Genomic DNA, 27569 nt, shown 5'->3' on the forward strand with positions numbered 1-27569 from the left:
AAGTCTAAAAAGATTTAAAAAGGGAGCTTATTTCCACTCTCTACGCATGCAGTTACGGATTCTTGAAATTAAATTTTATTATTCATAGAAAACGGCTTGTATAAGATGGATGGATGGATGGTGCGTACCCGGTTTAAGAAAAAAAATTCCAATTTTCTAAAATGCTAATTTACTCCGCAAACAGAAAAAATTTTTATAAAAATCTTTGGAATCAATCTTTATTTCGACTAAAGTGACGCTGAATGCAACGAGTAATGCTTCTTCCTCTATAAAATTAATTTCCAATTGCCGCTTCATTTCATCGTCACTTTAAAAAACTTATATATGGACGACTGATTTTAATTCCGAGGCGACGCTAGACTCTAGAGTCGGATCAGTTTCGGCCGAGCAATTTAAGAAACGGAAAAAGAAGAAAATTAAAAATAATAAAAATCGAATCTCGTCCCAACTCCGATTCCGACGACCGACGACCGAGGACAAAATCCATCGGCTCGGAATTAAAATTACAAATATGGATTTTTCCTCAAGGGACGAAAAAAGAGTTTATAAAAGCTACAATTATCGGATTCCCTATTCCCCCCTCTAGATTCCCCCCTGAACCTTTAGTAGGTTCCCGCGCGCGTTGGTCTTCTAACGGCAGAGAGAGAGATGCTCCTTTGGTCCTCCTATATAGCTCCATCCCTATCCTCCTATTATCCGGTGATTAATCAACTCTCCGCTCATCGCCTGTCCTCTCTCTCTCTCTCGTTCTCTCTTTTCTACAGGTTGCTTAGCAACGAGAAATTTCTCTTTCTCCTCCGCCCTTTCTTCTTTTCCTTCTGACGATTGAAAATTAGCCCAGGGTAAGTCGGCCGCACGCCATCAGGTTGGAAATTTCTCATCATCTACGGATTCTACCAAAGAGAGAGAGGTAAGAAAAGGAGCGGAGGCTCCTGCCCTTGGCAATGAAAAACACTATATAGCTCAAACTATGGAAGGTGAATTATTTAGGCACGTCTTGAATAACTGGCCAGGTTCACTTCCGGTATAAAGTAACAAATCTAACAACGCCTTCAAGTAAGTAGAGAGAGCAGACGTACCGGAACTAGATCTGGCTTGTTACTTCCGGTAACGTGGTTTTTTCCCCCCAAGTTGCCACTCCCTTTCTTAATTCTCTATGATTCTACCGGGAATAGTTCTAGGCCTTGGTCGATCTTTTCGTTTAAAGAGAATCTTTCTGTTCACCTTTCTTCTCACTCTCTTCCATCACGAATACAGTTTTTTATGACAGACTCAGTTCCCCAGGTAGTGGCTAGTTAAATTATGAGACGAGGGGGTAAATTTAATACTGTGTGGGGAAGCGAAGCTACTTAAGAAATTTGTTTGAGAAGCTATAGGGGGAGAGTGTTCAACTATATACTATACACTTCGTAAGGTTTGCTAAGGTTTCCCGCGTTATATTATTACCCTATCGCGTGGAAACCGCTAAAACCAACCTTAGTCTTTCCCGCCCTCACTCGGAATTGGCATTTGAGAAGTGTTTCGGTCTGGGTTGTAGGATGTGATAACTTCTAGTTTATTTGCTTTTGAAGTTAATTTTAAAACTTAATTAAGTACGCCTACTTCTTCTAGACAAACACATAATATTTCATTTCTGGATTACAGTCTAAATTTTCTATTTACGTATACAAAACAAACCGAGCAAATGTAGGCCTACACGCTGACCTCTCTGATCTAAAAATAACGTCATAGTTGCGCTATTGCTATTGCTATTCTACCCCCAAAAAATATAATATTTTTAATGTAAAGAATAGAATGAAGAATGCTTTTGTGTAGGAAAAGTAAACATAAACATATAAGAAGATATGTTTTTCGAGTATACCATATCCATTTTTCAATGTTAAAGAAAAAACCTTGGTCGTATTTTTGTTAAAAAAAACGCAAAAATTCATAAATAATTCTAAAGCGATTTCCATATTAAATTCTTTACTGCAAACTAAAGAAATAAAAAGAAAGTAGAAAAATACTAAGAAAAAAAAATAATACATAAAATCTGACATTCAAAAAAAAAAAAAAAAAAAAATGTAAGAACCGAGCAAAGATTTATAGAAAAGAAACTTTTTTCTTCCATTTATACGTAAGTTGCACCAACACGAGAATTGAATCCACGAGATTATTTTTTCATGGTAAGAATACACCACGTATAAAGCTAGAATACGTGCGGCAACGGCGTTTAAACTTCACTATAATCTTAACTTAGAAACCAGACGTAACCAAAACAAAGCTCAACATAAGAAAGCACGCGTATTTCTTTTCTTTCTTTAAAAACAAAACATGTTAAGGGATTAGGGTAGAGATTTCCTTCGGCTAGCTGTTTTTTCCCGTCAGTAATCTACCGGATATTTTGGCTACAGGTCTTTTCAATACCTTATTTTCCTTGAAACCTTGAATATATACTTACAAACACGAAACATTCACCCAAAAATATTCCCCCCTTATCCTTCATTGTATGTAAGCCTTAAAAGAAAACAGTTTTTATCTTTTAAATCTTTCTTCCGCTACTCATTCAAATTGCTAGCTCCGTTTTGGCAAGGAATCACGTAAAATTGGAGTTAAAAGGGAACGTGTGGTAGTTAAGGGGGCTTGCAAAACCTCTACGCGTACGGCTATAAAGGGGGAATAAGTATATACCAAAGTAGTCTATAAATAAATCCATGAAGGAAGTACGTCGGCGTTCGACGTATACGTGAGGTTACGGAATTAGTTTTTCAAGTATTCATAAAGGTATTATACGCAAATCCATATATGAAACGTGTTGTAGTTAGGAGAGGCTTAATTACGAGTTCTCTAACGTGTATACGTGTAGGCCTACCACTCTCGTCGCCAGTAACATGCTTCTGAACTTCCAAGTCTCGTTAACTTCTGTTACTACTATAAAGGTCATTCCACCGTGACCTTTAGGCTTAAGTAATCCTTCCCAAAAGATATATATATATAATACGAGTATATCAAATGAGACTAGGAAAGTAAATGGACAGTTATTAAGAATCTACGGTCCAATTTTCTAGGTAAGCGATGAGAAAAACAAGAAGAAAAAAAGGGTTGCCACTGGTCCCAAGAAGAGATATATATACAGTACGTCATACAAAGTTAGAGACAGCTAGAAGAGATATATATAAAACCATGAGTTAATAATATGTTAGCTCCCTATAAGTTACTCAGGCTCCATAGGCGTAATGTATCCAGCGATTTCTTCTCATTTCGCCCGCGCGGGAAAAAATCCGAATGTTGCGCTCTCTCTTGTCGAAAAAAAATCCCGCTCGTGCGGCTCCTCGACCTCGAGTCGTCGGCTGCTTTTTCACCAAGGTAGTGTTTTAGTCGTGAATGTTAATGTTTTAACAATTTAATATTAAATCATGACGTTTGTGTCAGTACTGAGACAAAAAAATGCAGGAACTCAATGCAATTTGCCGATATTGGTATAGAATGCTAAAGATAAAGAGTTGTTATTGTGACTTGAGAACAGAAAATTATACAACTGAGCTAATCCAATCCACTGATCTCTTAACTGTTTTCTTAACCGAGGCTACTGAGCGAAATATTCGGCTGCTTAAATAGCTCCAATATCGTTGGCTAGCTTCCACTACACGCGCTTCCGGGGAAAAACCGGAAAGAAAAGTAAATAAGATTTTCGTTCCCGTGACGGCCGCAGAGCGTCGCATATAATTGGGAAGCCGGCGGCGCGGGAGAAAACGCTGGAGTATAAAAATGAATTGCCTGAGTAACTTATAGGGAGCTAACATATTATTAACTCATGATAAAACGAATAGTTCCTAAGCCATGCCTATACCATAAGTAAAAATAATTCCGTTCTAAGTTAATGATTGCAATCTTCTTTGTCTTAGCTTCAAGAAGTTAATTTTCTTGTTTTCTTTTTCAATATTTTCTCGTTTCAAACTCTGACCTGGACGATAACAGATCAACGGGCAATTAAGTTAAGTATTTCTTTAAAACTTAATGCGAAATACTTTATCTTATGAGCCATGCACTAACCATGACCAAATGATAAAGAAAAAAAAGCCGCGCGTAGTTACCTCACATAAATAACGGCAAAGAAAACGTCAAAAGAGAGCTGGTCGCTCGTTACTAGATAGATTCTGATTGGCCTTAAGACACACTCTGAGCGTTGATTACATCTGCGGAGGAAACGTGATGGTTCCAAATCGATTCCCAACGTGATGAAAAGCCCCGTTAGAGGTCGACAGCTCAAGAAATGTGTCACCCCCCTTCGAGCATCCAACCGAAACAAGTCGGGGCCCCCAAAAGCCCCCGCCGCCACGTTATGGCCTTAGGCTTCCTTATAGGACACGAAATTACCCGGCTAAAACCTCGCTATCAGTCTCAATAAGGTCTTTCCCCTCGTAAAGAGCCAGAGGTCAATTCTAGGGTTGCCCGAACTATACAGGACGATGTATGGTTAACTAAATTAACGCTGTTAATCCATGGTTTCTAACCGCGTCTGACAGGACACGGGAAAGGCCCAAGGCAGCAGCTAGCTAGCTAGCTATCCCAAAAATGTTTTCTTAATAATAAAAAAATGGTTTTATACAGTTTGTCAGATATTTTTTGGAACGCGGTCCAAATAGCGTGAAGATAATGTCATAGACAGCAGCCTTGAAAAATGGGAGAGCCCTGTCAGATGAAATTCAGCGTTGGGACAAATATCTCTGTTGAAATACCGCCTTTTTTCTTTTACCAAAAATACTGTTTCTCTAGAGCTTGTTTTTTAGAATACTGTGAAAAATCAAAAACTGTCAACGTCGGGACTGCACGGATGGATATTCCAATTGAATCAAAAATTGAATACGAAATGATTCGATTTATCGCTATTAAATTTGCGCCTATCATATTTTATAAAATAGAATAAGGTATACCGTTTCTTCAAACTATATAGAAAGTAAACTCGTGACTTATTTGCATCGGAAAAGTTTGGAAGAACAAGATCAAATGCGCATACAAAAATAGACACTCAGCAAAAGGAATAAGAAAAGGTTGAGAGCGCTTTCATTTTTAAACCACATACCCTTCATGTTTCGTTTAAAACATTATATTTGTTTGAATTAACTTTGAACAAAACTATTTAGGTACATATAAAGCTTGTAACATCTTGCAATGTACCTCTAAAATCCCATGGGGAAAAAACTAAACTACTCTTAACACAGTATACTTTCGGAAACGAACTCACGAGACTGTGACGCTGAAACCCATAGAAACAATGTACATCTGCTGTTATATAGAGTATAACGCAACTTTAACTTCTAATGGTTTAAAAGCAAGTTGAATTTGGATTGCGAGGAGAACGAGAGGGAGCTATTAGGCTATTATCTCTCGCTCGTGATACCCCTTCACGAATCATTTCCAACGAATCATTAGGTATTTTCCCCGTTTTCCCTAGTTTTCCTATACACTGTATAGTAGTAGTAGTAGGGGTATAGGGGGGATGGAAAACTCACCCCAAATGCCCCTTAGTTTCTGCTACGTTTCTTCGGAGCACGCCACGTGAGTGATGTTGTACTATAGGGTGCACTCTTAAGGAGTTTTAGGCGCGCGAGAAAAAGCGCGCGAGCTGGTTCCAGGGTGCACTGAGGTGTAGCTACCCGAAGAGGGCCTTCATAGATCTTCAAAGTAAAGGAGAGCGAGCGCGCTATAGGTCTATAGCTCGGTTAAGGTACGGCTTCGTAAGTGAACCATAAATACGCGCTGATGGTAAAAAGAATTAAGAAGGGCTAGCTAGGAACGGGTGGGTACGTACCTACTACCATATATGGTACATAACACGAAAGAAATAAGTTTAGTGAAGGGAAGATGGCTGGGATGCAATGCAACCTTGGAATGGGATCTAAATACCCTTAGAGAATTAAGTAAAAAAGGGTGCTTTCCAAGATTGTTGTTAGGGTATGTTTAGTCGAGAACCCATTTAAGTACATTACAAAATGGGTAGAGAGAGAAAATATGGTATGGCAAACCGAGATACGAGGCTAAATTACAATCTTAAAAATAACCGCCATCGTGTTTACTAACCTTTAAATGTATTTTTTCTTTTCTTGATTATTTTACTCTGATTGCTTATGTGGTTGTATACATAGTTTCCACTAAGGTCTCCTCGTATACGATAGTGAATCGCTAGTCTGTCGCGAGTATCTGAGGTTGGGCTTCACCCCCTTACTACGTAGGATAATAAAATAGCTGAACAAGAATTGAAAGCGAAGAAAAGGAGTTCTTTCCCTCTCCCCTTTTTTTAAAGCGACCATCGGCTCAACAAAGATTTGGTTTCCTTATAGAAAACAATCTAGACTTGGACAAGAAAGATATATCTTAAAAGAAAATAATAACTTCATGGACTAGTAACTTTGAAACCATATCTAACGTCTTTGTTGTTTACATACCGACCGGATGTTCCGTTTAGCAGACGATACCGCGATCTTATTCCCCTTCCCCCATTTTGAAAAAAGGTCTATTAGTTCTTCGAACAGCAGCCGATAGTACCTTTAAGAAGCGGAGAATGAATGGATGGAAAAGGTATTGATGAGACAGCGTCCTCGCTAACAAGATTAAGGCGGGAAAAAGACGAAAAAAAGAAGAAAAAGAAATCCTAGGCGATTTATTTTTGAAGGTAGTCTTCTTCCACAAGGAGGAAGAAACTGTGTGAGAAGAACAGGATGAAGAGGAGGAAAAAGAAAGAAACCGTAACGGGTTTTTCTTTCAGATTCTTTTTTTTTACACATCGTAACCGAATACCGCGTGACAGGTCTTACGTAATCAGTATTTATGTCTGGATATTAGGAATTTATCAAACTGAATCTTCCTTCGATTACGGGCGTCGTCTTGTTTTCTTACGTGTAAAAAGATTTAAAAGTCGGTCCTACCTTGTTAGCCCGTCATTTGTCGCCTAGGATGGAATCCTTCATCCAGTCCTCCGTGTCAATACTGTAAGAGAGAAAGAAGAAAAAAAAGAACCCTCATGATTTCATCGCCTCTTGTTTGAAGTAATTGGACCCTAATTGGCACGAAATCATTCCCAATTTAAAACTAGATATGTGTGAAAGAAAGTTACATATAATCGAGCATCGAGGTCCCTCTTCTTCTCAAGAGTTTTTTTTTCTGTTACTGGTTAAGAGCAGTTAGCACATCAGAATTATTACAATATAAATTATTTAAGGAAATTAATTTATGCATAACGTCGTGTTTAAATGAAGGTTTTTAAATAGTTAATTTCTAATTAAACGCGTGATCCCAAAAGGTCAAAGTTCGCCAAAGAACTCACGCATATTACAGACAAAAGCACAAACAAAAATTTAAAAGATACATGAAAAAAAAATTCCTTAATCAAAATTTTAAATTTTAATCGAATTGAAAGAACTATAGTTCTTCATTTATAACTTTTAAATCAATAACTTTCGAAAGATAAGAGATGAAACTTCATCTACAAACTCTCGTTAATTTTATCTCAGTCATTATATCATCAACGAACGAGAAAACGAGGGAAATATCTTGGTAGTAAAGATAATAATAGTTTATAATATTAAGTAATAAAAAAATTATTCAAACTCTTGAGTTTGTTAAGGGAATTCTCGAAAAGAGTTTTAAATATTTATGAAAATGGTAGTACAGTATATACTTTCGCTGATGGAACACCCTATTATCGCAACTATACTTGAACCCTGAGAAGCCCTAGAGAATGCGGCGACGGATTCCCTTAACGTCACGCGCTAATTAATCGAACTAACGCTAGGCCTAAACTCTAGAGGGTAAAGGAAAGAAAGAAAGGGGTAAAGGGAAGGAAGCCGCGGGTATAGAATAATTAGAATCTCCCGTTTTAATTATGCAATAGACAAAAGTTTTCGGGCGTCGCGCGAAACAAGGCTAATTGAAATATTATGCCTGTCCAACAAATTTTTCACCACCACGAAAAAATGTTGTAAAAATTTTCTTAATTAAAAAAGTTCAACGTTGTTTTGAAATTAAAGAGAAACTTTTAAATCTCTCTCTCTCTTTTCGAGTTTAAAAAATAAATTCGTCATCAACAACCAATTTCGGAACTGCGGAATAGGAATCGCGATCCGATGTTGACTAATAAGAAAATCGCATTCCGGAAACAATTAAGGTCATACTCAATCTACGCTGTGATATAGTCTAATTTTAGAGAGAAATTGACAAAGTGAGGGCAAAAGGGCGGGAAATTAAGGTTGGCGCGAAAAGTCCAAAACCGCGCGAGCTCTCGCGACCATGTCAACATCACGTGCGGTCTTCTTCCAGAATTTCTCTTGATTCTATAAAGGAGCAAGGGTGAAACACAAGGCCTCCCGCCGCCGAAGAGTCATTTATACACTTTCCTTTAATTACAAAGACGAACGAAGGTCGGAGGATTTCTCTATACTTTTAGGAGCTAGTAAGATACAGGCCAGTGATGATGTAAAAAAGGTTTTTAATATAGTTAATGAATTTAACGAGCCTTCATAATGTAGCAAAATCACTCTATAATGATGCTTCCGATACCTCAAATTTTTACACGAAGTAAATTATTAATAAGTATTTGCAAGTTTTACAAAATAGTACAGCTCATAGCTAGCTTAATTGGCGGGAAAACTATCACGTGAGATAGAGTATGGTCTATTACAACTTCTAATGAAGGATACTATAGGATAGGTAGTTGGGACGCTCTATAACGGGTTTGCGGTTGAATATTGGCATGGCCACAAGCGCGCCTTTTAGATTCTGTTATAAATATATATGGCAACGGGCGTTTTACAGCGGCGCGACCAAAAGAGCCCGTAATTACCAGGCCTTAGAACAATTATTAGGGAGCTAAGGGAGCTCTGAGAAAGGAAGGAAGGCAAGGAAGGGGGATCGTAGCTGGCTATAGCTAGCTATATGCCAACGAGAAACCTAAGGGGCCCAGTGCACGAGATAGAACGTCGTCCGAAGCGTAGAATGATCCATTAAAACTCAGCGGGAAGGTCGTTTCGACACATCATTTGCAGAGGGAGAGAGAGAGAGAGAGAGAGGCCATGGTACGTACGACCCCAACACCCATGCTTGCTCCTATATACTTTCCTTAAAACGCTAACAACGAGTAACCCCTTAATCCAGAGAGAGAAAGAGAGAGAAAGCTACTAACCAAATTCGCTCTATTAAGCGCTATTCCACTGCCTGGCCCCCCGGAAGAAGATGGGAATCCAACCTTAAGGTTCCTACAACATCGAGAGGAGAATCTAATTTCGACGAGAGAAAAATTAACTCCGAAAAGTGTATATATATACACATATATTTGTGAGGTTAAAAGGTCATGGGTTGAAGTTAAAATTAACAGTTGACGGACTCTCATTTTTGGCGGGAAGGCATACACCAGTCTGGGAAATAAGGATATTTTTTAAACTAGTCCTTGGGACCATGACGCAGTGACCGCCCTAGTGTCCTAAATAATAATAGATTTGCAATTAATAAAGTGGTCCCGAGGACCAGTAACCCACCACTTCTTGAATTTAAAAACTATAGTTCAAGCAATTAATAAACTAGTTTTGGACCAGAGGAAGTGTGCTATTTCCCAGAATGGCATACACTATGGGGTCTCTTTGAATATACAGACCACGAAAATAAATACGGCCGTTTGTCCGAAGAGTTACTTCGTGGAATTTACTTCTGACCATGGATATAAGACGAGAAGCCGGAATATATATGGGAATTTTGTTTAAATTTGGGCCTTGGCTTTAGGCCGGCATTGAAGTAGCTGCATGGTGGCATTATTAAGAGAAAGGGCGCGAAAACGTTATGCAGATGCAATTAACTTCTGTATATAGCTTTGCTAGAAAGCCCGGAGAAACCGTTTTCTAACTTCAAACGGACTAAAAGCAAGCAAGCGTTCTTCCTTCTCTACAACAACATGCGTCCGACGTACCAAGTTCTGGTTCACGGAAATGACTTTTCTTGGATGTAGGCTACAACCGGTGTATACGAAAGTCAAAAGCTAAGTTAGTTCGGTTTTGCTATATACGAGAGAACAGCTAACTCAGCGAAAGAAAAGTGTACCAGTTTTACAACAAGGATTTTCGTAGCTGCTTTGATCTCAATTTTCAACTTAAGTTAGTACTGAGAAAAATGGTATAAGAAATACTTCCAAGAAACGAGTGTACCCCGACTTTAACAGTGGTATAAACTACCCCTGAGATTTTTTAGTAAGACCGAAAAGGAACGAGCAAGCGGAAATAGGAAGCTTACACAGCTTGGAAATTTCCGGTCTGTAACGGAACCATTTTTCATCATGAAAATCGAGTGAAAACTATACCCGGGGACAATGTTATTTTAATGTATCGTAAAGGCTTTATAACCGGTGCATTTTCACGCTAAAAATTAGTAGTGTGTAAGTGTTGGTTTTAGGATATAGTATGGGTGCGAGTGCCCTTAACCAATTCGGCAGAAAAATTAGGATTAGGGTTATTTGCCTTTTATACCAACATTATACGCACGTGTTTTCAAAGACAGAAATACGCGCTGAAACCTATTACGAATGTACGCTGAGATATTTAATCGAAAAGGTTCATTACAACCAGATTAGAGCTAAGGCTAAGCCTTTTTCTCTCAATTCCACAGCAGATTATCCATATATTTCTTCTAGAAATTCTGTATTTAACGATGAAAGACTCGTTAAGCGGATTTTCTTAGATAATTAAACGTTAATGTAATTAGATTAGTTTGAAAAGAGGCAAACGGAGAATTAAGGTAGAAAATAAGTATCGTTTTTTTTCCTCTCTTCTCTTTTTTCTATACTAACTACCTTTCCAATTAAACGGATAAATGTGTTTCCACCCAAAAATTGGCATTTTGCGCGTTTTTGGTAATTCTTTTGGTATATAAGCATACTTTTGGAGAGAGAGAACGGAATTAACAATCTGAGCGCAAAGGGAGGAAGTGAAATGAAGGGAAAGGCGAAATGACAGTTGCGGAAACTAACAGGCAAACTTGGTAACGACGTGGCGAAGTGTCATTTACAGGTGCTTAGCCCATTCGCCAGTTCGCGCGACAAAGAGAGTCAAATTTGAAATTCGGATGAAGTCAAGGGGAAACGGGAAAACTAGAGTATATCTTAATGAGAATATCTCTCACGGCTTATCTTTTTATTTAAAAGAAAAATAAAAATGTGACTTAATTCAAGCATATTGGAAAATATTTAACAAGAATAATTCTGTCGAGAATTACATCATTACATACAACAAACTTCCGTTATCAGAAAAGTTCTTTGTATGGTTAAGTTTCCTCTCCTAACTTATGACAGATACCCACTTTAGAACTGTTTCAAACTGAACCAAATTTGCTTGTTGATTACAAAACTGTTGGCAACACCTGCAGCGAGCTAAGAAAATGGGGCCCAACTTTCACTATAGAACCCCTTAAATGCAAAACACTAAAATGCATACTCAGGTTTTTGGCCAAAAATAGACCAAGCGGAGTAACTGCCCGAACGTTATTTTGGCAACTGTTGGGACTTATAACTTTGGAGAAGAACTCGAATCGGGGAAAAAATGTAATAAAACTCGATTACAAGAGTTATAAAGGGTCTTAAAGACATTACGTTGCTGTTTTCTTTCTCTATTGTATAAAGACTTATAGTTCTTGAGCCGTTGAAAAAAAAAGGTTCCAGCTTTAACTAATAGCCATGCCCTATCCAATGAGCATGGGATGAAAGCGATAAATTACAATGGCCAAGCACACAACCCACACTCCCCTAAAACTTCCCAAAGTTCCCAAATGAAAAACAGCTGGGACTTTTACATGGGGACTTGAATTTTTCTCTCAAAGGGAAGGTGAATTTTTAAAGGAAAAAAACAGCATGGTCTCTTAAGTGTCTATTTTAATTGGTGTACCAACAATATTTAAGAATAGATAGTTTTCACACATGGAGGATTCATACCATTTACACCAGGAGGCCGGGCTATCTGGAGGACAAACACCCGTCTGCTTTTGTCCTCCAGATAGCCCAGCCTCCTGATGTAAATGGTATGAATCCTCCATGTGTGAAAACTATCTATACATGGTCATATCTTATTTGGGTCAAAAATATATACCTTCTCTCTTGGTCCATACCCAGGGATCATCTTGTGTACCTTTCCCTTTAACATTGGGATTGGGGATAATTGAAAAACAAGACGTCAAGAGCTCTAAACTCGGGCCTAAACCTATAACCTACTAGTCCTGCAGGGACACGGGAGTCTCTTCCTGTTCCTGATGCCATTCATTTTATTGCCTCTACAGGCCAACTTGAGCTATATACGAAAACATTATAAATAGTGGGTTGTTGTATTGGTCATGGAGTCGTTATGACCACCGGAGGAGTGGAGTGTAGTGTATAGCCAAGAAACGTATAGTAATATCGCAGTCAGGAATCGAGGACGCATCGCGCAATAAAAACTCCCTTACGAACGAACTTTTATAGAAGAAGAACTAGGGATAGGAAGAGAGAATTCATTTCACTCTTCTGCAAACCACCCTCGCACTCCTCCTTAGTTCTCTTAAGTTCTCTCTCTCTCTCTTCCACAAATGATGGGGACTAGTTCTCGGAGAAGAGAAGGAAGAAAAGGAGATCTCTGTGGGACTGGGAAGAAGTCCCCCCTCTGTACTCATCCTTATATGGACTCGTCCTTTCATTCTGAATCCGAACGCACGAGGAGTCGAGTCCGTCGCGCGCTCACACGCTCGCTTTCATTCCCGCCAAGTACTTTGAGCTCGTGGGAAGTACAGAGTTCTCGCTCCGTCGCGGTTATAGCTATAGAGCGAGGCCCGCTCGCTTGTCAGGGGCAGTTACGACGCGATTTTAGTCACTCTTTGTACAGTACTGAACTCTTGAGAGGTTCCCTTCTCCAATTACCGCCCGGGTTACGTCGCAGTCAAGCGGCTGGCTATTCCGACAACGACATCTCCTCTTACCCAAAGAAAAAAAAAGAGAACGGAAGAAATAATATTTCATCTCTCTTTGCTTGGTCCCTTCATCTTTGACGAGTTCTAAAAAGAAAATACCCCTCCCTTCTTTTGGGTTCCGAATCGTACGGTATCGTATCTTAGGGATCAAGGAGAAAAAAGGCTCAACTGTATAGCAACTGCCAAGCAAGCAACATGTGGTCATCGGCTTTACTCGGTAAGTTTCGTTTTGTGTGTATATATACTCTTTTTGGAAAAGGCTTGCTTGTTTATATCATGGGATTTACTTTATCTAAACCTTTACTAGTTTGCAATTTGTTTTTTTAAGTGCTCAGGCTTAAGTTCTATCGGTTGTCAGTTGGGTGTGGATAGATTATAGAGTATTTGTCAAAGTGTCTCTTTTGTATTCCTTTTCTTTACTTTATAGATTAGATTAAATTTTAGTTTAAGTAGGCCTATATGTAAAGGTTAATAGAATTTCAAGATTGCATGATGAGTAGAAAAGAAAATTTTTAGTATTAGTTTTTCACTTTTTTTGAAATAATAAATAACTACCCAATTTGAATATGGGAGTTTTTGTTTTTTTTTGGTGTTTTTCAAAGTCACTCAAAGGCTATAAATCCAAAATAATATTCTTAAACTTTTTTCCCATGTTTTGAATGGTAAAATTAATTCGAGTTTGATTTAAAAAACAAATTGTCTAATCTGAAATTTTATATAAAAAATTCCTATATTTTAAACCAACTTCTAATAATAGTTATAATAATAATTTTGTGATTCCGGAATTTAGGTATCTTTTTTCCAAAAACCCGATTTCCCAACCTTACTAAATCTAATATTAATGTTTATAATTATTTCATATAACATTTTAAAAGCGTGGGTTTCTTCCATTTTATCGCGTAATATCCGCGGAAAAATTAAAATTAAAATTTCCATTAAAAATTCATAACGGAAACGAGATTATATTTTTATTTCCATTTTTACTAATGACGACGCCACCGCCTCGAGATTTCAACGTCATGTAGACGGTTTGAGAAGTGACGCGAGGGCGTTAAATTAGTATATATATATATAATATATAATATATAATATATAATATATCATTATCTCAGACTCGTGGTCGCTTATGTATATCTATTTATGGCGGGAACTGAAATCAACTGTCAAAAAAGAAGAGAGAGATGAAAAAATACCAAAAAAAAACCAAAGCCTCCTTATCTTAAGCTGCATGGCGTCATCATCTTTCAAAATATATACATTGAATGTATGTAGCTATAGAACTCTCTCTGCAGTATTACGATAATTATAAGGAGGCTATACAGTTTGAAATTGGAAACGTGAGAGTGTATGATGTATACACTATATTCTAGACCTACATGACTGTATAAACCACCGTTAATCGTTGCGAGGTTTTCCAAAAAAAAGAGGCACCCCCTAACACTGAACCGGTTTCATCTCTAAAGCGTTTCAACTATAGAGGAGAAATTATTTCAGAAACTTTAGGATGGAGGATAATAATACGTCTGAGGAACGAAGAAATAACGTTTGCAATGATGCAGACAGCTCTAGGCGCTATTAAAAGATGTTATTTCAGTGCTATTAAATTTTGACTGACGTTACGTAACTATGAGATAGATTCAAAGCTGCTTCCAAGTACTACCAGATACCAGAAGCGCGTTAAATACGTAAGACGTTATAACAAACTTTGGCATATGAGAAAATGCCTTGTAATAAACCAATAAAAATCGAGGGGATGTTTACTAAACGTAAAATCAGTGTACAGGGAATTGCTTCTTAATTTACCCCAATTACTCAATTAATTGCCTCTTAATTTACCCCAATTACTCAATTAATTGCCTCTTAATTTACCCCAATTACTCAATTAATCGCCTCTTAATTTACCCCAATTACTCAATTAATTGCCTCTTAATTTACCCCAATTACTTTTAATTCTAAAATGCAGAATCAATTAAAATAAAAACTCAAAATAAATGTATAGCAATATTGAATTATCTCGAATAAATTATGACGTCACTAAATGTAAAATCAGTGTACAGGGAATCCGAGAGTAATAACCCTCTCAATTTACCCCAATTAGTATTTACTTTTAATTATAAAATTCAGAATCAATAAGAAAAACATCTAAAATAAATATATAAGAATATTGAATTATCTCGCATAATAAAAATAACAAATTGTGACGTCACCAACCAACCCCTCCCTCGTGGTTTTCTCTCCTTATATAAGAGGATCCCATCAAAAAAAATGCGGGGTCCCGCTATTAGCCCCAGGCTCCCTGATTCCCAGATATACTTGGGAAGTAAAGAAGAGAAAAAAAAAAACAAAAAACAATTTGGCATGCAGGTGAATCTTCAGGCTGCGATTCCGAGCTGTTCAATAAATATAATATTATATAAAAATATCTGATTTCCCTTGTCTCTATTACCAAGGCGTAAGATCAAGTATAACTTATAATATTAGAAACGCGTTAACTCAGCTATAACCTTAAAGTAAACCCAAACTGTATCTACAAACACAAATAATAGAGAAAAAAATGAGAGAACTTTTTCAAGGATCGAGATGGATATAAAATATTGGCAGATCTTGTTTACACAACCAGACTGACGTACTCCCCTATATATATTGCAGTCTTTAAATGGTCTAAATTACTAATAGAAAACCGGTCTTTTCAATTAAGGAATGGGTACAATTCGAGATTGAAGAGATGTCTGTCCCTCATATTTTTCCTCCGCCAACAAACTTTTCAATCCAAATGGGGAAGGGGGGTCCTTCTGATACGGTCTATAAACTCTGTAATGTTTACCATTCTCCCTTATTCGTATCGTAGGAGGAGGAGTGCAAACAAGGAATATGGTTTTATAGTAATAGGTGCAGGAGGCCCCACCATCCTCAAAATTTTCATCTCCTGTCTTTGGACATGCAGCATTGCAGCGACAGAAGCCTACTGCATACAACCAGCCAGGGATACTTAAGGCAGGGGAAACTGTATATTTTTGCACTGCAAATTATTTTTACTTTTTCATGAATACTACGACTGTATGCCAGCCAGCCATATCGGGCACTGATTTTCACTAAAGGGAGGTTGACAGTGAGTTAGTTTCCTTTGAATTTGAAGAAGCATTTTTTGGGATTATATTTGTTTTAAATCAATTCAGAAAACGGGAACCTAAATTTTGTTTAAATATGTATTTTGGTACATCGCTAAACAACCTGAATTTAATGGGACTATACTTAAAATTTCATTAATGAATTTCACTAATTAGTAATTACTTATCCATTTCCTCGTCATTTGAATAGCGAAGTAATAATATCTTTGGACAACTTTATTCCCACGCTATATACTCTTAATTACAATGTGGGTGTTTGTTTATTTTATTTTAGTAAGTCCCACAACAATTTGTCCATCCATATTTACATCGATGCAACAAAATCTCATAAGTTAACTCATTTACAAATATAACGGTGACACAATAACAATAATTTCCTGGGTGGTCACCTCTACAATAAATATCACAAACATCCAACCTCCCTTTAACAAACCAAAAACTAAAGAAAAGGTGAGGGCATATATATTTTTAAGATTCAGGAGGGCATAGGAACGCGTTACTACTGCCATATACTTTTAGTAAAAAAAATGGGTGGGGGGGGAGACTAGGGGGAAAACGCGCGCGAATTTACATTATGGAAGATGTCTTCTCTTTTGGAATTTTTCTCCACAAAAAAAAAAACTAAAAAGATTCCCTCACCGACAGAAATTTCTACCTCCTCCCGAATATTTCTCTCTCTAGACACACATAGAAGTAAGGTGTCTAAGGATGTGCAAAACTTTTCTATATTCAAGGCGGGAAGAAAAGCCAAGCCATCTCTTTACACGCGTCTAAAGATGGTTTTCCATTTTTTTTTTATTTTTTCTTTTCTCAACCCACGTCGGAATCAATATGGAAATAAGCAATTTTTACATGTAGACCTAGGCCTATATATATTTATATATATATGAAAAAAGTCACCCCTGCATGCCTTATTTATATTTATAGAAATTTTTCTCACCTTCACGTGAGCGCGAGAAAGGTCATTTCAACTGGAATGTTCCGTTACATTTAAACTAGTGAAATAAGGAAGCAAACCCTTACGATATGGAATTTTATCCTTGACATATATAAGAACTTCCCCCCCCCCTTCACGTGAGCGCGAGAAAGGTCATTTCATTTGGAATGTTCTCTTATATTTAAACTTGAGAAATAAACAAGCAAGCCTTTATAATATAGAATTTTCATGTTGGAAGTATAAGGGGACACATTCTAAAAAACTTCTGGCGTTAGATAAAAATGCTGGTAGTATTAGGAGCTGTGATTTACGAGAAATTTAGACTTTCTAGTATAAAATAAAGCTCACGCGTAGTTGTAGAGTATTAAACTAGGTTAGAGGCGTAGGAGTATACACTTTTTTCTGTATATGTATAAATTATTCCTTATCAGCAGATGTTAGATTTTGAATACTTTTCTTTCACTCTTATACGTTTAGCTATGATCTTTTTCATTTTTTTTTTATTTTGCCAAAAGTATAGTATTTTAGTAACGAAATTTGCAATGCTAAATTATTCATCTTTATTTTTAGTCTCTCTCTGCGCCTTTCTTTTACGACTTTAGTAGAGTCACGTGGTGCTGTAGTGTTTCCGGTACACCTGCACGGCTCGTTGTCGTTAAAAGGTTTTAAATGCACGCAGGATGTAATACCTAGCTAAGTAATAGTTATGATATAAAGAGAACCTCAATTGCCTTTTTAAGGTAATTAGGTAAATTATAACTTAAGGATTGTAATAAAAAACGGGCTCAATTAGATATTAAGACTGTATAACCTTTTAAGCTATAAAAGTGGCAATATTGCTAGAGTGGATCTCATCTTTCTGAACTGTAACTTCAGTTCAAGGTTCTCATCAGGCTAGTTAATAAAATTCTGATGCAAAATTAATACTACATATAGATTTAAACAGAACTTTGTTTAAGTAATTTTCTTATTTTTCTTTCGATTTTCATGTAATTTGGTAAATTAATTTTAAAGCCCGAAAATTCGCCATTATAATTATTTTTACCTTGGACATAATTTGCAAATCAATTAAGTCTGTAATTTCAAACTATAATTAAAATTACAACTATACGGAATATAAATGAAAACTCAGTCATTCAGAAACCAAAGACGCGTACGTATGGTATAATGATAAATTGATAAATACAACACAATAAGTTAGAAACATTTGGTTAAAAAGGCGAATTTAAATAACGAACCCAGATACTATAGTTGCCTAATTTCAAAAACAAAAGTGATGTCACATTTAAACCTCAGAAAGAAATATTTAAAAATATACATGGGACATATTACAATAGATAAGTTTAACTTATTCAATGAGTTATAATTTACTTATGATGTAATCTAAAATTCCCTAAAATCAATAGTTCATTAAAGCTCGAGAGTAGGATTTTCGTGATAAGTTAGTCTATATCAAGTTATAGCAAGGTAGTTTGCATTTTAAGCATATTTCCTGTTCTTGGGTCGCCTCCCTCCGTCCCACCTCCATTTTCTCCTGCCCAATGTCAAACCAGAGAATTCGGCGCGGCCTATCGGAAGACTAATCTCTAAGCGGCCGTTGAAATTAAACTCTCGGGTTAAATTAAACAAGATAAACGACACGGATAGCGGGCAGGTAATGGGAGAAGGAAAGGGGCAATACTAACCTTCTCTCTCTCTCTCGCTCTCTCCTCTAGTAGATCGTAAATAACCTAATTAGTTAGCCAGGGAATATCCCAAGAAGGTATGTATAACCTTACTTCGGCTTCAAAGCCATCGATGAAAAGTCGGATGGGTATTTGCTAATGCCAATGGGATTGTCTATATATATATGGAACCATGTATGGAACGTAAGCCGATTTCGATTAAATATCGACGTATGTACGCAAGAACTATTGGTCTTATACTCAAATTGTTAAACTGGATGAGGGAAACTCTAATGAGAATTTGCGTGATACTATAACTGTCCCATTCTCTCTCATTCACGCTCTCCATTTGGAGTGGCAGAACTCTGGTTCTATAAGAGATACTTGGAAGTCCTTTGAGTATGTGATAGCCCTATTTCGTACCTTTCGAAGGGTACTAAAAACTTTGAGTTACAACAATCAGAACCAGAGTAATTAAGCAAAATTTTCGTAAACATCTCTCAATCGGGTTAACATGTTATATTTTTGGCGCGCAAATTTGGTGGGTCCTAACTCTGCTTCTGCAAGAGATACGGGAATTTCCTTTGAATGTGTTATAGTCCAATTTCTCCCCACTTTCCAAGGATACTAAATAATTATACTTCTTTTAAACAGACCTTGAAAAACAAGCAAATTTGTACAATAAAAAAGTCTATAACAACAACATCCTGTTCGTGCATCTTCAACTGCTGCATGCTGCTGTTTAGTTAAATAACCCTTGAACTTAATTGTTCACGAATTTTTTTAGTTCCACTTGACCCTCCCTTTAATGTATATATATACAGTTTTCTTTTCAAACTTTATATACTTGTATGGCCTATACCTTTGGTGATGTTTCTGAGCTATAAGGGTGCTCCCGAGGTCGCGTAGGAGAGCGATCTCTAGGGTTTTGTATTAAAGAGAAACGTGACTAATTACTGCCATCGACTCTATTTTAATAAAGGAGGCTTCAAGTATATAGGGTATATACATATATATATAAAGGGAGAAGAGCTTTATATCTCGGTAGCGCGTGATTCGAGGGATTTTAAGGCATCTTTCCGTTGTGTTCAAGAGCAGGGGGAAAACCCCTTTGAATATCCGTTTCAAAAGCTTTGGCCTGCTTGCATATAGAAACGAAGAAGACTTGTGTTAAGTTAGAGTCCGGTATAACGAGCGGATCCAAAATCTCAAAGATGACACGCTCTCCCACTTCAACAATTGTTTGTGATTGGATTATACGCGCGGGAAAAGGTGCGACGGACGTTTCCCGGGAAACGTTATTTTGATACACAAGAGTTCCTGATACGGCTGCATGGCATACACAGATATTTTGTTTACCTGACTAATACCATAAGTTCATAAGATATGTTCCTCCATAGGTTTGTCACTGGTTACAAACTGGAGCTTGTCATGAAGTGAGTGAGGTAGGTCATAGATTCGAGGTAAAGTGACGCCTGGTGAGGCGCTGTCAAAGGCTTAGTACAAATTATTAAATAGGACCTAGATGGAAGTCCTGCAAAATTAACCACCGAGTGTAGTACTTCAATTCTCGCTTCAGTCGTCCTCGAAGTAGCTCGAGCTGTAAGTCTCTAACATTACGAACTTGTATAGGTAGTGTCAAGTATACTTATGGAACATATCTTATAAACTTATGCTAATACTCTATACGAAAGTTTGTTAAGAAAACATAAGAGTGAAGGGTTAATTTATAATAAATCTAACGCTTGCGAGTTAGGCCTAGTTCTTTATACGTTTGAAAAGTTCAACGCCCCCTTATAACATATACATCTATATATTTGAAATAAAATTATCAATGTCACTCGAGACCAGTACAAAAGGTAGATTGAACCATTCTATTCCCTTGTTTTTAATATAAAGCGTAAGTTGATGACGGTTTTAATGTAATACGATTCGACAAAAGCTTTAGCTCTCTCAGCCGTCGACTTTTGGATCTAGCTATATAGTTTTAGACAATCCTAAAATGAATAAACGAATCTGACAGGGCTGCGAAGGGTCGAGTCGAGTTAAGCCTTAACCCCTATAACCCCCCCCCTTATAGAGTCCTAACGCAAGATCCTATAGAGTCATCAAGACTTTTAAAATCCTCTTTGACGTGTGGAAATTACTGCGGAATTATTCATTAAGTTTCCCCTCGTATTCTGGATTTTAAAATTTTCCTCGCGCACCAAAGTAATTCAAAAATTAATGAGAGAAAAGCAGCAGCTTGGCTTACTTAGCATTAATGGTTAAGTATATGTAAGGATTAAAAAGTTACTTTCAGTTGTATTAATTTTCGATAAGAGATTTGCATGGATTGGATTGAAGACCTTGGAAAGTTTTAAAGGGAAGTTTCCAACCTCTTGCGGGAGAATAAACAGTCTAAACAAAAGAGATCCAGCTCTGCCTTTATCGTTAACTTTAGACTTCAAACTGCATAATGGCTAGCCAAAATTTATGCTATAAGCGAGAATGGAAAACGTATGGGAAAATGACTAAATTACCTTTAAAACCTTATAATTTTCAGGGCGCCGTTATATACAGTATATGCTTGCGCTTTTCAACTAATTTAAAATAAAGGAGGGCCTTAAACTTTAGATCCTAAAGTCTTATAGTATACTTGTCAACCCGTCTAAATCGATATAAACTAGGTGCTTTTAAGAAGCTTGGAAAATTTAAGATTTCTCTTCAATATTCTCTCTCTCTCTCTGTAGCTAAATATAATTGGACTAATGGAATGGGAGCTATAGCGCCATCGTTATGTGCATACCCGCCTGTTTTACAACCATCAAAAGCGAACTGCCTTTAATAACGCGCGGATATTGGCTATAATTTCGATAATGATGGGGCGCCAGGGATCAAAAGATGTTTAAACTATATAAGTTAGTTTTCGGGAAACTTTAGTAGACCTAAATTCGGTTCGGTTTACACGCCAGTTTAATTGGGGGAATGGCTTACGTATAGATGAAACGAGGGCTGCGCACAAAGTCGTAAACTTTGAAATTATAATTAGATACCTAAGCCTTATCAAATACAACGTCGATCTTTTGTAAAAGATTGCGCGATTAATCATGCAACTCAAGAATACAACGAGATTATGTTTAAACCCCCATGCATGTTAATACACTTTGCAATTTCCGATTGAGTTTCGAATCTTTCAGTCAAAGTTTGCAAAGCGTATGGATGCGATGAAATTTGTAACACGAAACGTTTCGATATTTAAGGCATTGTATTTACTCCGAACGAGTTGCAACTTTGCATGCTGGTAAGGAAAAGGGGGCTTTTCATATATAGTTAGTCGCTTTTACCCTCCCCATTATACAAACGTAAGCTTATTTGCCGATTATCCTTTCACCCAGCATCCCGCCCTCGAAAGCTTCTTAAGGCATTTGGTTTCATCTTGGATGTAATCCTCTTGTTTCAGTCGGAGGATGGAGAGTTTCCTCATCGTGCGTACCAGAAGCGAATTAGTAGAAGTAATACATATGGTATGTGTATGTTCCCAGAGATATCCTCTAATTGACAGTATCAAACGCTCTGGGTTTCACGCGCGGTACTTTACCTAATGAATTTCTAAACAAGTATAAATACAGTCAGTTCCTGAAACGGAACTGTAATACCAGAAGAGAGAAGAGAAGACTGTATTTCCGTTCAGTGTATGAATGCTGTTCACTGTTTTAGCTAGCTAGGAGCACCCTGAGACCAGGCTGGAGTATCCTCTAGGGTATAAGAGTTGGGCTGCGCGAATCTCCGCTCAAATGGGCACCGAAATTCTAAAAGGGATTCCGAAGGAGAACGACGTCTCATAAAATAGGCTTAGCATAATCCGCTATAACGCGACAGAAGAGACGAAGGAGGGAGAGAGGTTTACTAATGCCCCCTTAGCGCTCAAACTATACAGGCGTGGGCCTTGGTATAATATCGAACCTTTTGGGTATAATAATTCCGCAACGTTTAATCCCTAGTACTTTGAGGGGAGTTCTCGTCGCCATACTGCAGTGTCGAAGCTGCCTTAACTCATTCCCTCAAACCGACAGAGAGAGAGGGAGGATTATAAAAGCATTTTAAACTTATTTTCATCAAAAATGCTAGGTCCCCAACCAAATCTTTTTGATGAATACCTCTAGTCTCATTTTTGATTTAAAGGGTATGAAATGTTTAGGATATATCGATGACCTTTTGAAAAGGTCACGATGTCATTCTATCTTTCTCAAGAAGAATGGAAGGTCAAATATGGCATAACATTTCAAATCTAGAACTTTTTAAAAGATTTCAATCACGGTTAAAGAAAGATAAACCATGAGGATATAAAAATAAACGAGCAGAAGCCATTATTTCTTAGGCGCGCGCTAAAACGTTTCCATCCAAGAAAACCACGCAACCAGACGCCATACAGGCACTCGAAGAAAAGTTTTAACGTCGCGTTCTTCTTTTTCTTTTGCCAAACCAATAAAACTATATAGCAGCGGGGAAAAGATTAATTCTGACCTTTGGAAACAGTCCAAACGACGGACCATGAAGAAAAAAAAGAAGAAAAGAAAACTTGAAAGGCAAATGCTCCTTGCCGCATTGTAGCTCGAAATGGTGCGTCATCCCATCTACATCTCTTAAGTCATCCCCTCCTTAAATTCCATTCCCAGCTTGGACCCATTTTCTCCTCTCCCCCTCCCCCGTTATCGGTACAAGGCTTAGTAGCCATAAAGGATTCCTTCCCGAAGCCGGTTGGGTATTCAATATTCAAAATATAAAAAAAAAATAATATAACATCAAAAGGAGTGGGAGGTTTTTCAAGGAAAAACCATTGTATTTTTATATCACCACCACCATCATCATCGACCGCCAAATGTATTTAAAAGACGCGGGGGTGGAATGCGTGAAGGAAATAAAAAAAAAATTAAAACCAGCTACGATGCATGGGGTTGGAGAAGTTTTAAAGACCGACCCACTGCAGACTTTGATCCGATTTTCTCATTTTTCAATAACGAGTCGTGGACTTTGGTACGTTCTAAAACAAAGTTTTTAAAACTTCGGTACATAACAATAAATGCTCAAATTAACAAAAGAGTTTTCGATTTCACTCTTTGACTTATGATAAAATAATAAAAACTGGCTTACAATTAACTTTATCTGAGAGTCAACAATGTCGTAATAAAACCGATCTATAAAAATTAGGCCAAGAAATGTCACGTAATGGGTCAGAATCAAAAATATGGTTGAACTACGTCCCTGTATGGTCTTAACATTGAAAAATTGTGGAATGCAAGCTGGAATGTTATGTCCATTTCATACTGATTTTACTATAACGTTCAGTGTTAATTTAAAACACCTCTTAGCATTGCCTACGTTGATTTTACAGAATGAAACGAACTTTAACTACATATAGGAAACCTCTGTCTCTCCTTCCTTTTGCGTAATCAAACCCAGGGCGATTTACTACATATATAGGAGTCTAACCACCGCAAACCAGTCGGTATACAGAGGGCAGATGCCATCCATGTATAAAGGTTCCTTGTCCCAGCACCACCCTCGCCTCGGAGGGGTCCAACCCCGGAGATTTTTAAGCCTCTTTTGGAAAAGGAGGCTTACATAAACGACGCTGTATACCGTTTTCTATAATATCGGGAGCTCATGCTGTATATGGTAGGGAGCTAGTATACTTTCTCCTCGCAGGCTTCAAGTACTTGGAAATCTGTCGGAACCGGAATCGCGTGAAATTGGACTTTCTCCGACGGCGGCTCCTTGCGCTGCTTGCTTGGGTTATATAACTTTACAGACGCGATGAAAGCTATAAGGCATGTTGGATGAATGAGGGGTGGCGTACTGTTGGTTGGGTTGTTTTTGTTAGATGCAGAGAGCGGGGGTTCTCTTCATACTCCTTGTAGTGGGCGCAGTGAACCCGTAAAAATGCAACAGGGGGACTTGGTTCACCATTAAAGGAAGCGTGATACTCGCGGTGGTTGCCTACGAAACGAGCGGTCCACGCTCGTGGAGTATTTCTGAATGACGTCATGTGGTAGGCAGCCCAGTGAACTTGCCAATAGATCCCAAACTAACTTGGTAGATAGATTCCTGAAAGGTCTCAGTAAGTTTGATCGCTTGATGAGATGAGAAATAATCGGGTCAATGTCTGGTAATTCTAAGTGAGTCAAGTGACCATGGAAGCATACGCGCCATAGCGACCCTTTCCTCAAATGCATCTGGTTGTGACAGCAGTCAAACGCGACTCAAATGATGTGTACCATTGAAGTTAGGTCGAAATGCCTTAAACAAACATGGTAGGTAGTACACCAATCCAGAAAAATCTACCTTAAACACTGTTCATCCAACAATTGGGCAAATTAGCTATATAGCTCGGAAGAGAGACTTTACCCCTAATTAGCGTATTAAGATTCCCACAAACTCCATCCGCCACTTAATTAAACTCTATATAAGTGTAGCCAGTTGTACCAATCCCGCTATATCCTAAATTAACCCAAGAACTCGTTGCCGGAGAGCCGCTGCTTCATTTGGCGCTTAATTTTAGTCGGTGTTAAGCCCCTATCGAAATCCCGCTTTAATTTCTTCTTCTTCCGCGATAGCAGACCTGTCCCCTGTTAAAAAAAAAAATACCCTATCCACGTCAGAGCAGGGAAGGGGTATGGGGGAACGGTTGGCTTTTTCCATTTGAATAAAAATCCCAGTTTAAGCCAGGGGTTTTGGGGCGAGCGGGGGCCCAAGAAGAGCGAAAGAGAGAGGTTTTTGGTTAAAGAGGCCCGGCGGGGCATTAAAGCTCAAGGCAGCAGGGGAGAGTGAAAAGAAAAAGCAATTAAAATTACGAAGGGAAAAGCTGACACGCGTATATATACTTTAATATAAAAGCTTTTTTGACTTCTTTTCCCCATTGGAAATTCCTTCCTAGGTATATATATGGTTTTACTATTACTTACCGCTGCTATGGAGAAACTTCCAATTTAAGGTTTTCTAAAAAGAGATCAAGGCATCAAAGCCTGCCTGAAGGAAATCTTTCGAAAAATTTAATTTTTCACCGAGAAAGATTCAATACGTATAAAGGTTTACATTACTAGTTAGAAAATTTTCTATTTTATGTTTCGAACTTCCTATTTCTTTATTACATCACGTACCAAAGGACGGTATCTGATTATACAGAAAGCGTCTTAGTTAGTTTAACCCCTTAGCTTTTTAAAAATAAATAAATTATATTCCATTAGTTGGAATAGAAATAATTAGGAATATTCGAGCAGCACGAATTTTCTTTTCTTGATTATTCTAAAATTTAAATTTTAAATTAGCAATTATTTTTTTAAATTAAAGGAAGTTCCATGCAAGTTAATTACAGGAACTGCATCTCAATAATTAATTTGCATAATTTTTACCCGAATCTAATTAAGCTAGAGCTACTTTCAAATTAAAATAAACTCAAAATAAAAATCATATTCCTTGAAATAATTATACCATCTCTATTTTTTAACGAAAATCTAATGTTTTTCATTCAAATATAGACTTTAATTTAAAACATGGAACCTTTACTCGTAGTCCTTCCTACAAGAAAGGATTAATTTATCTCACGAGATTTATTTCCTAAACCTTTTCCCGGCCGCAATCTTAAAAGTTAGCGTGACATTGATATGGGCGCTTGAGGAAAGAAGGAAAAATATAAATGTTTAGAGGAAAGAGAAGAATATGCGAAGAGGGAAAAATCCTTCACCCTCATTACCAAAAGATTCTTTAAAAGTTTTGGGAAGCCCGTAACAATAATTTATATCCGAAAGTGGGTCCTTTTCAACGCTGCTACGACCAAAAAAGGCTTAAGAGAGAGACTGTGTGAGAGAGAAAAGAATAAAAATGCAAGGAATGAAAGAGCATCGCGCGTTAAAAACCTATTTTATCCTTAAAGAATAAGAGAGATGAGGAAGGAGTAAGGAAAGTTCCCAGTATAATATTTTCTCCTAAAGCGCCTGAAAATGAGAAAGAGGAAAAATACAGTATACAACGAGAGAGAGTAAGAGAGAGAGAGGGTGTAAGAAAGGTGAGGCGAGGTTGCATTCTCGTAATAAGCGGTATATAGAATCTCCGTGAAAACCCCTGGAATTCTTGGGGGCTACCCAGGACAAATTACTCTTTCTCTTCATCCAAGTTTAGTCATCTCTCACTCTCTCAAAAATTCTTCTCTTCTTCCTTGAGCTGTTTTCGTTCCCTCAGAAAGCTTAGGAGGGCGGGTGTGGTGAAACTGAGTTAATTTCCCAACATCCGGAAGAGGAGGAGGAGGAAAGGGAGAAGGGGTGTAGCGGACTTTTTGAATTGAAGGAGAGAAAAAAAAATAATAAAAACTTTTTGTTGAAAGATAAGGGCAATCAAAAGAGGCGAAGAAGAAGCTCCAAGAATATTTCTTGCCAGATAAATTCGTGTTTTTCTCCCTCCTGACTGGCTAGGAATTATGACATCATTCTTGCAACTAGACCTATTTTTCTTCACCGTGTATTTTGGGAAACTTGACTTTTATTTTAAAAATACGTGTTCTCATGCATTTCCGGACTTGTAATTACAAGTAATGATGCAATTAGATTAGATTAAACTAAATGCCTATTTTAGCATTAATTAGTCATTATTCACCTCATAATTATTCGAGTTTCATATCAGAAGCCATCCATTAATTTGCAATACTAATACGTTACATATTTTTTTCTCTCAAGAAACGGTCAACGAAGTCGGCTATTTATCGCGTTATTCAGGCACTTATCTCGACCAAGGGTTATGGCTCGCGAAAGAGCGGTTAATGGAAGCTTCTTGCAAATTTGATGAGGATAACGTATAAGCAATCCAGTAACTCTTATATAAACCTTGATTGAGTATATACGGTATTACTACGAAAACTAT

The 27569-nt window shown here is 37.5% G+C and overlaps 1 protein-coding gene across 1 annotated transcript in view; it reads left to right on the forward strand.

The window, feature by feature from the left end:
- Positions 1 to 12697: 12697 nt before the first annotated feature.
- The window catches only part of LOC149692361 (LHFPL tetraspan subfamily member 2a protein-like), a 36975-nt gene continuing 22103 nt past the window's right edge, over positions 12698 to 27569 (forward strand). The window contains exon 1 of the mRNA XM_089868078.1: positions 12698 to 13165. The gene's annotated coding sequence lies outside the window, so the exon portion shown is untranslated. The remainder of the gene's footprint in view (positions 13166 to 27569) is intronic.

The sequence above is a fragment of the Phalangium opilio genome, unplaced genomic scaffold, assembly GCF_054372755.1.
Source record: "Phalangium opilio isolate 3A_F unplaced genomic scaffold, DU_Popi_V2 ptg000024l_1, whole genome shotgun sequence".
Lineage (NCBI taxonomy): Eukaryota > Metazoa > Arthropoda > Arachnida > Opiliones > Phalangiidae > Phalangium > Phalangium opilio.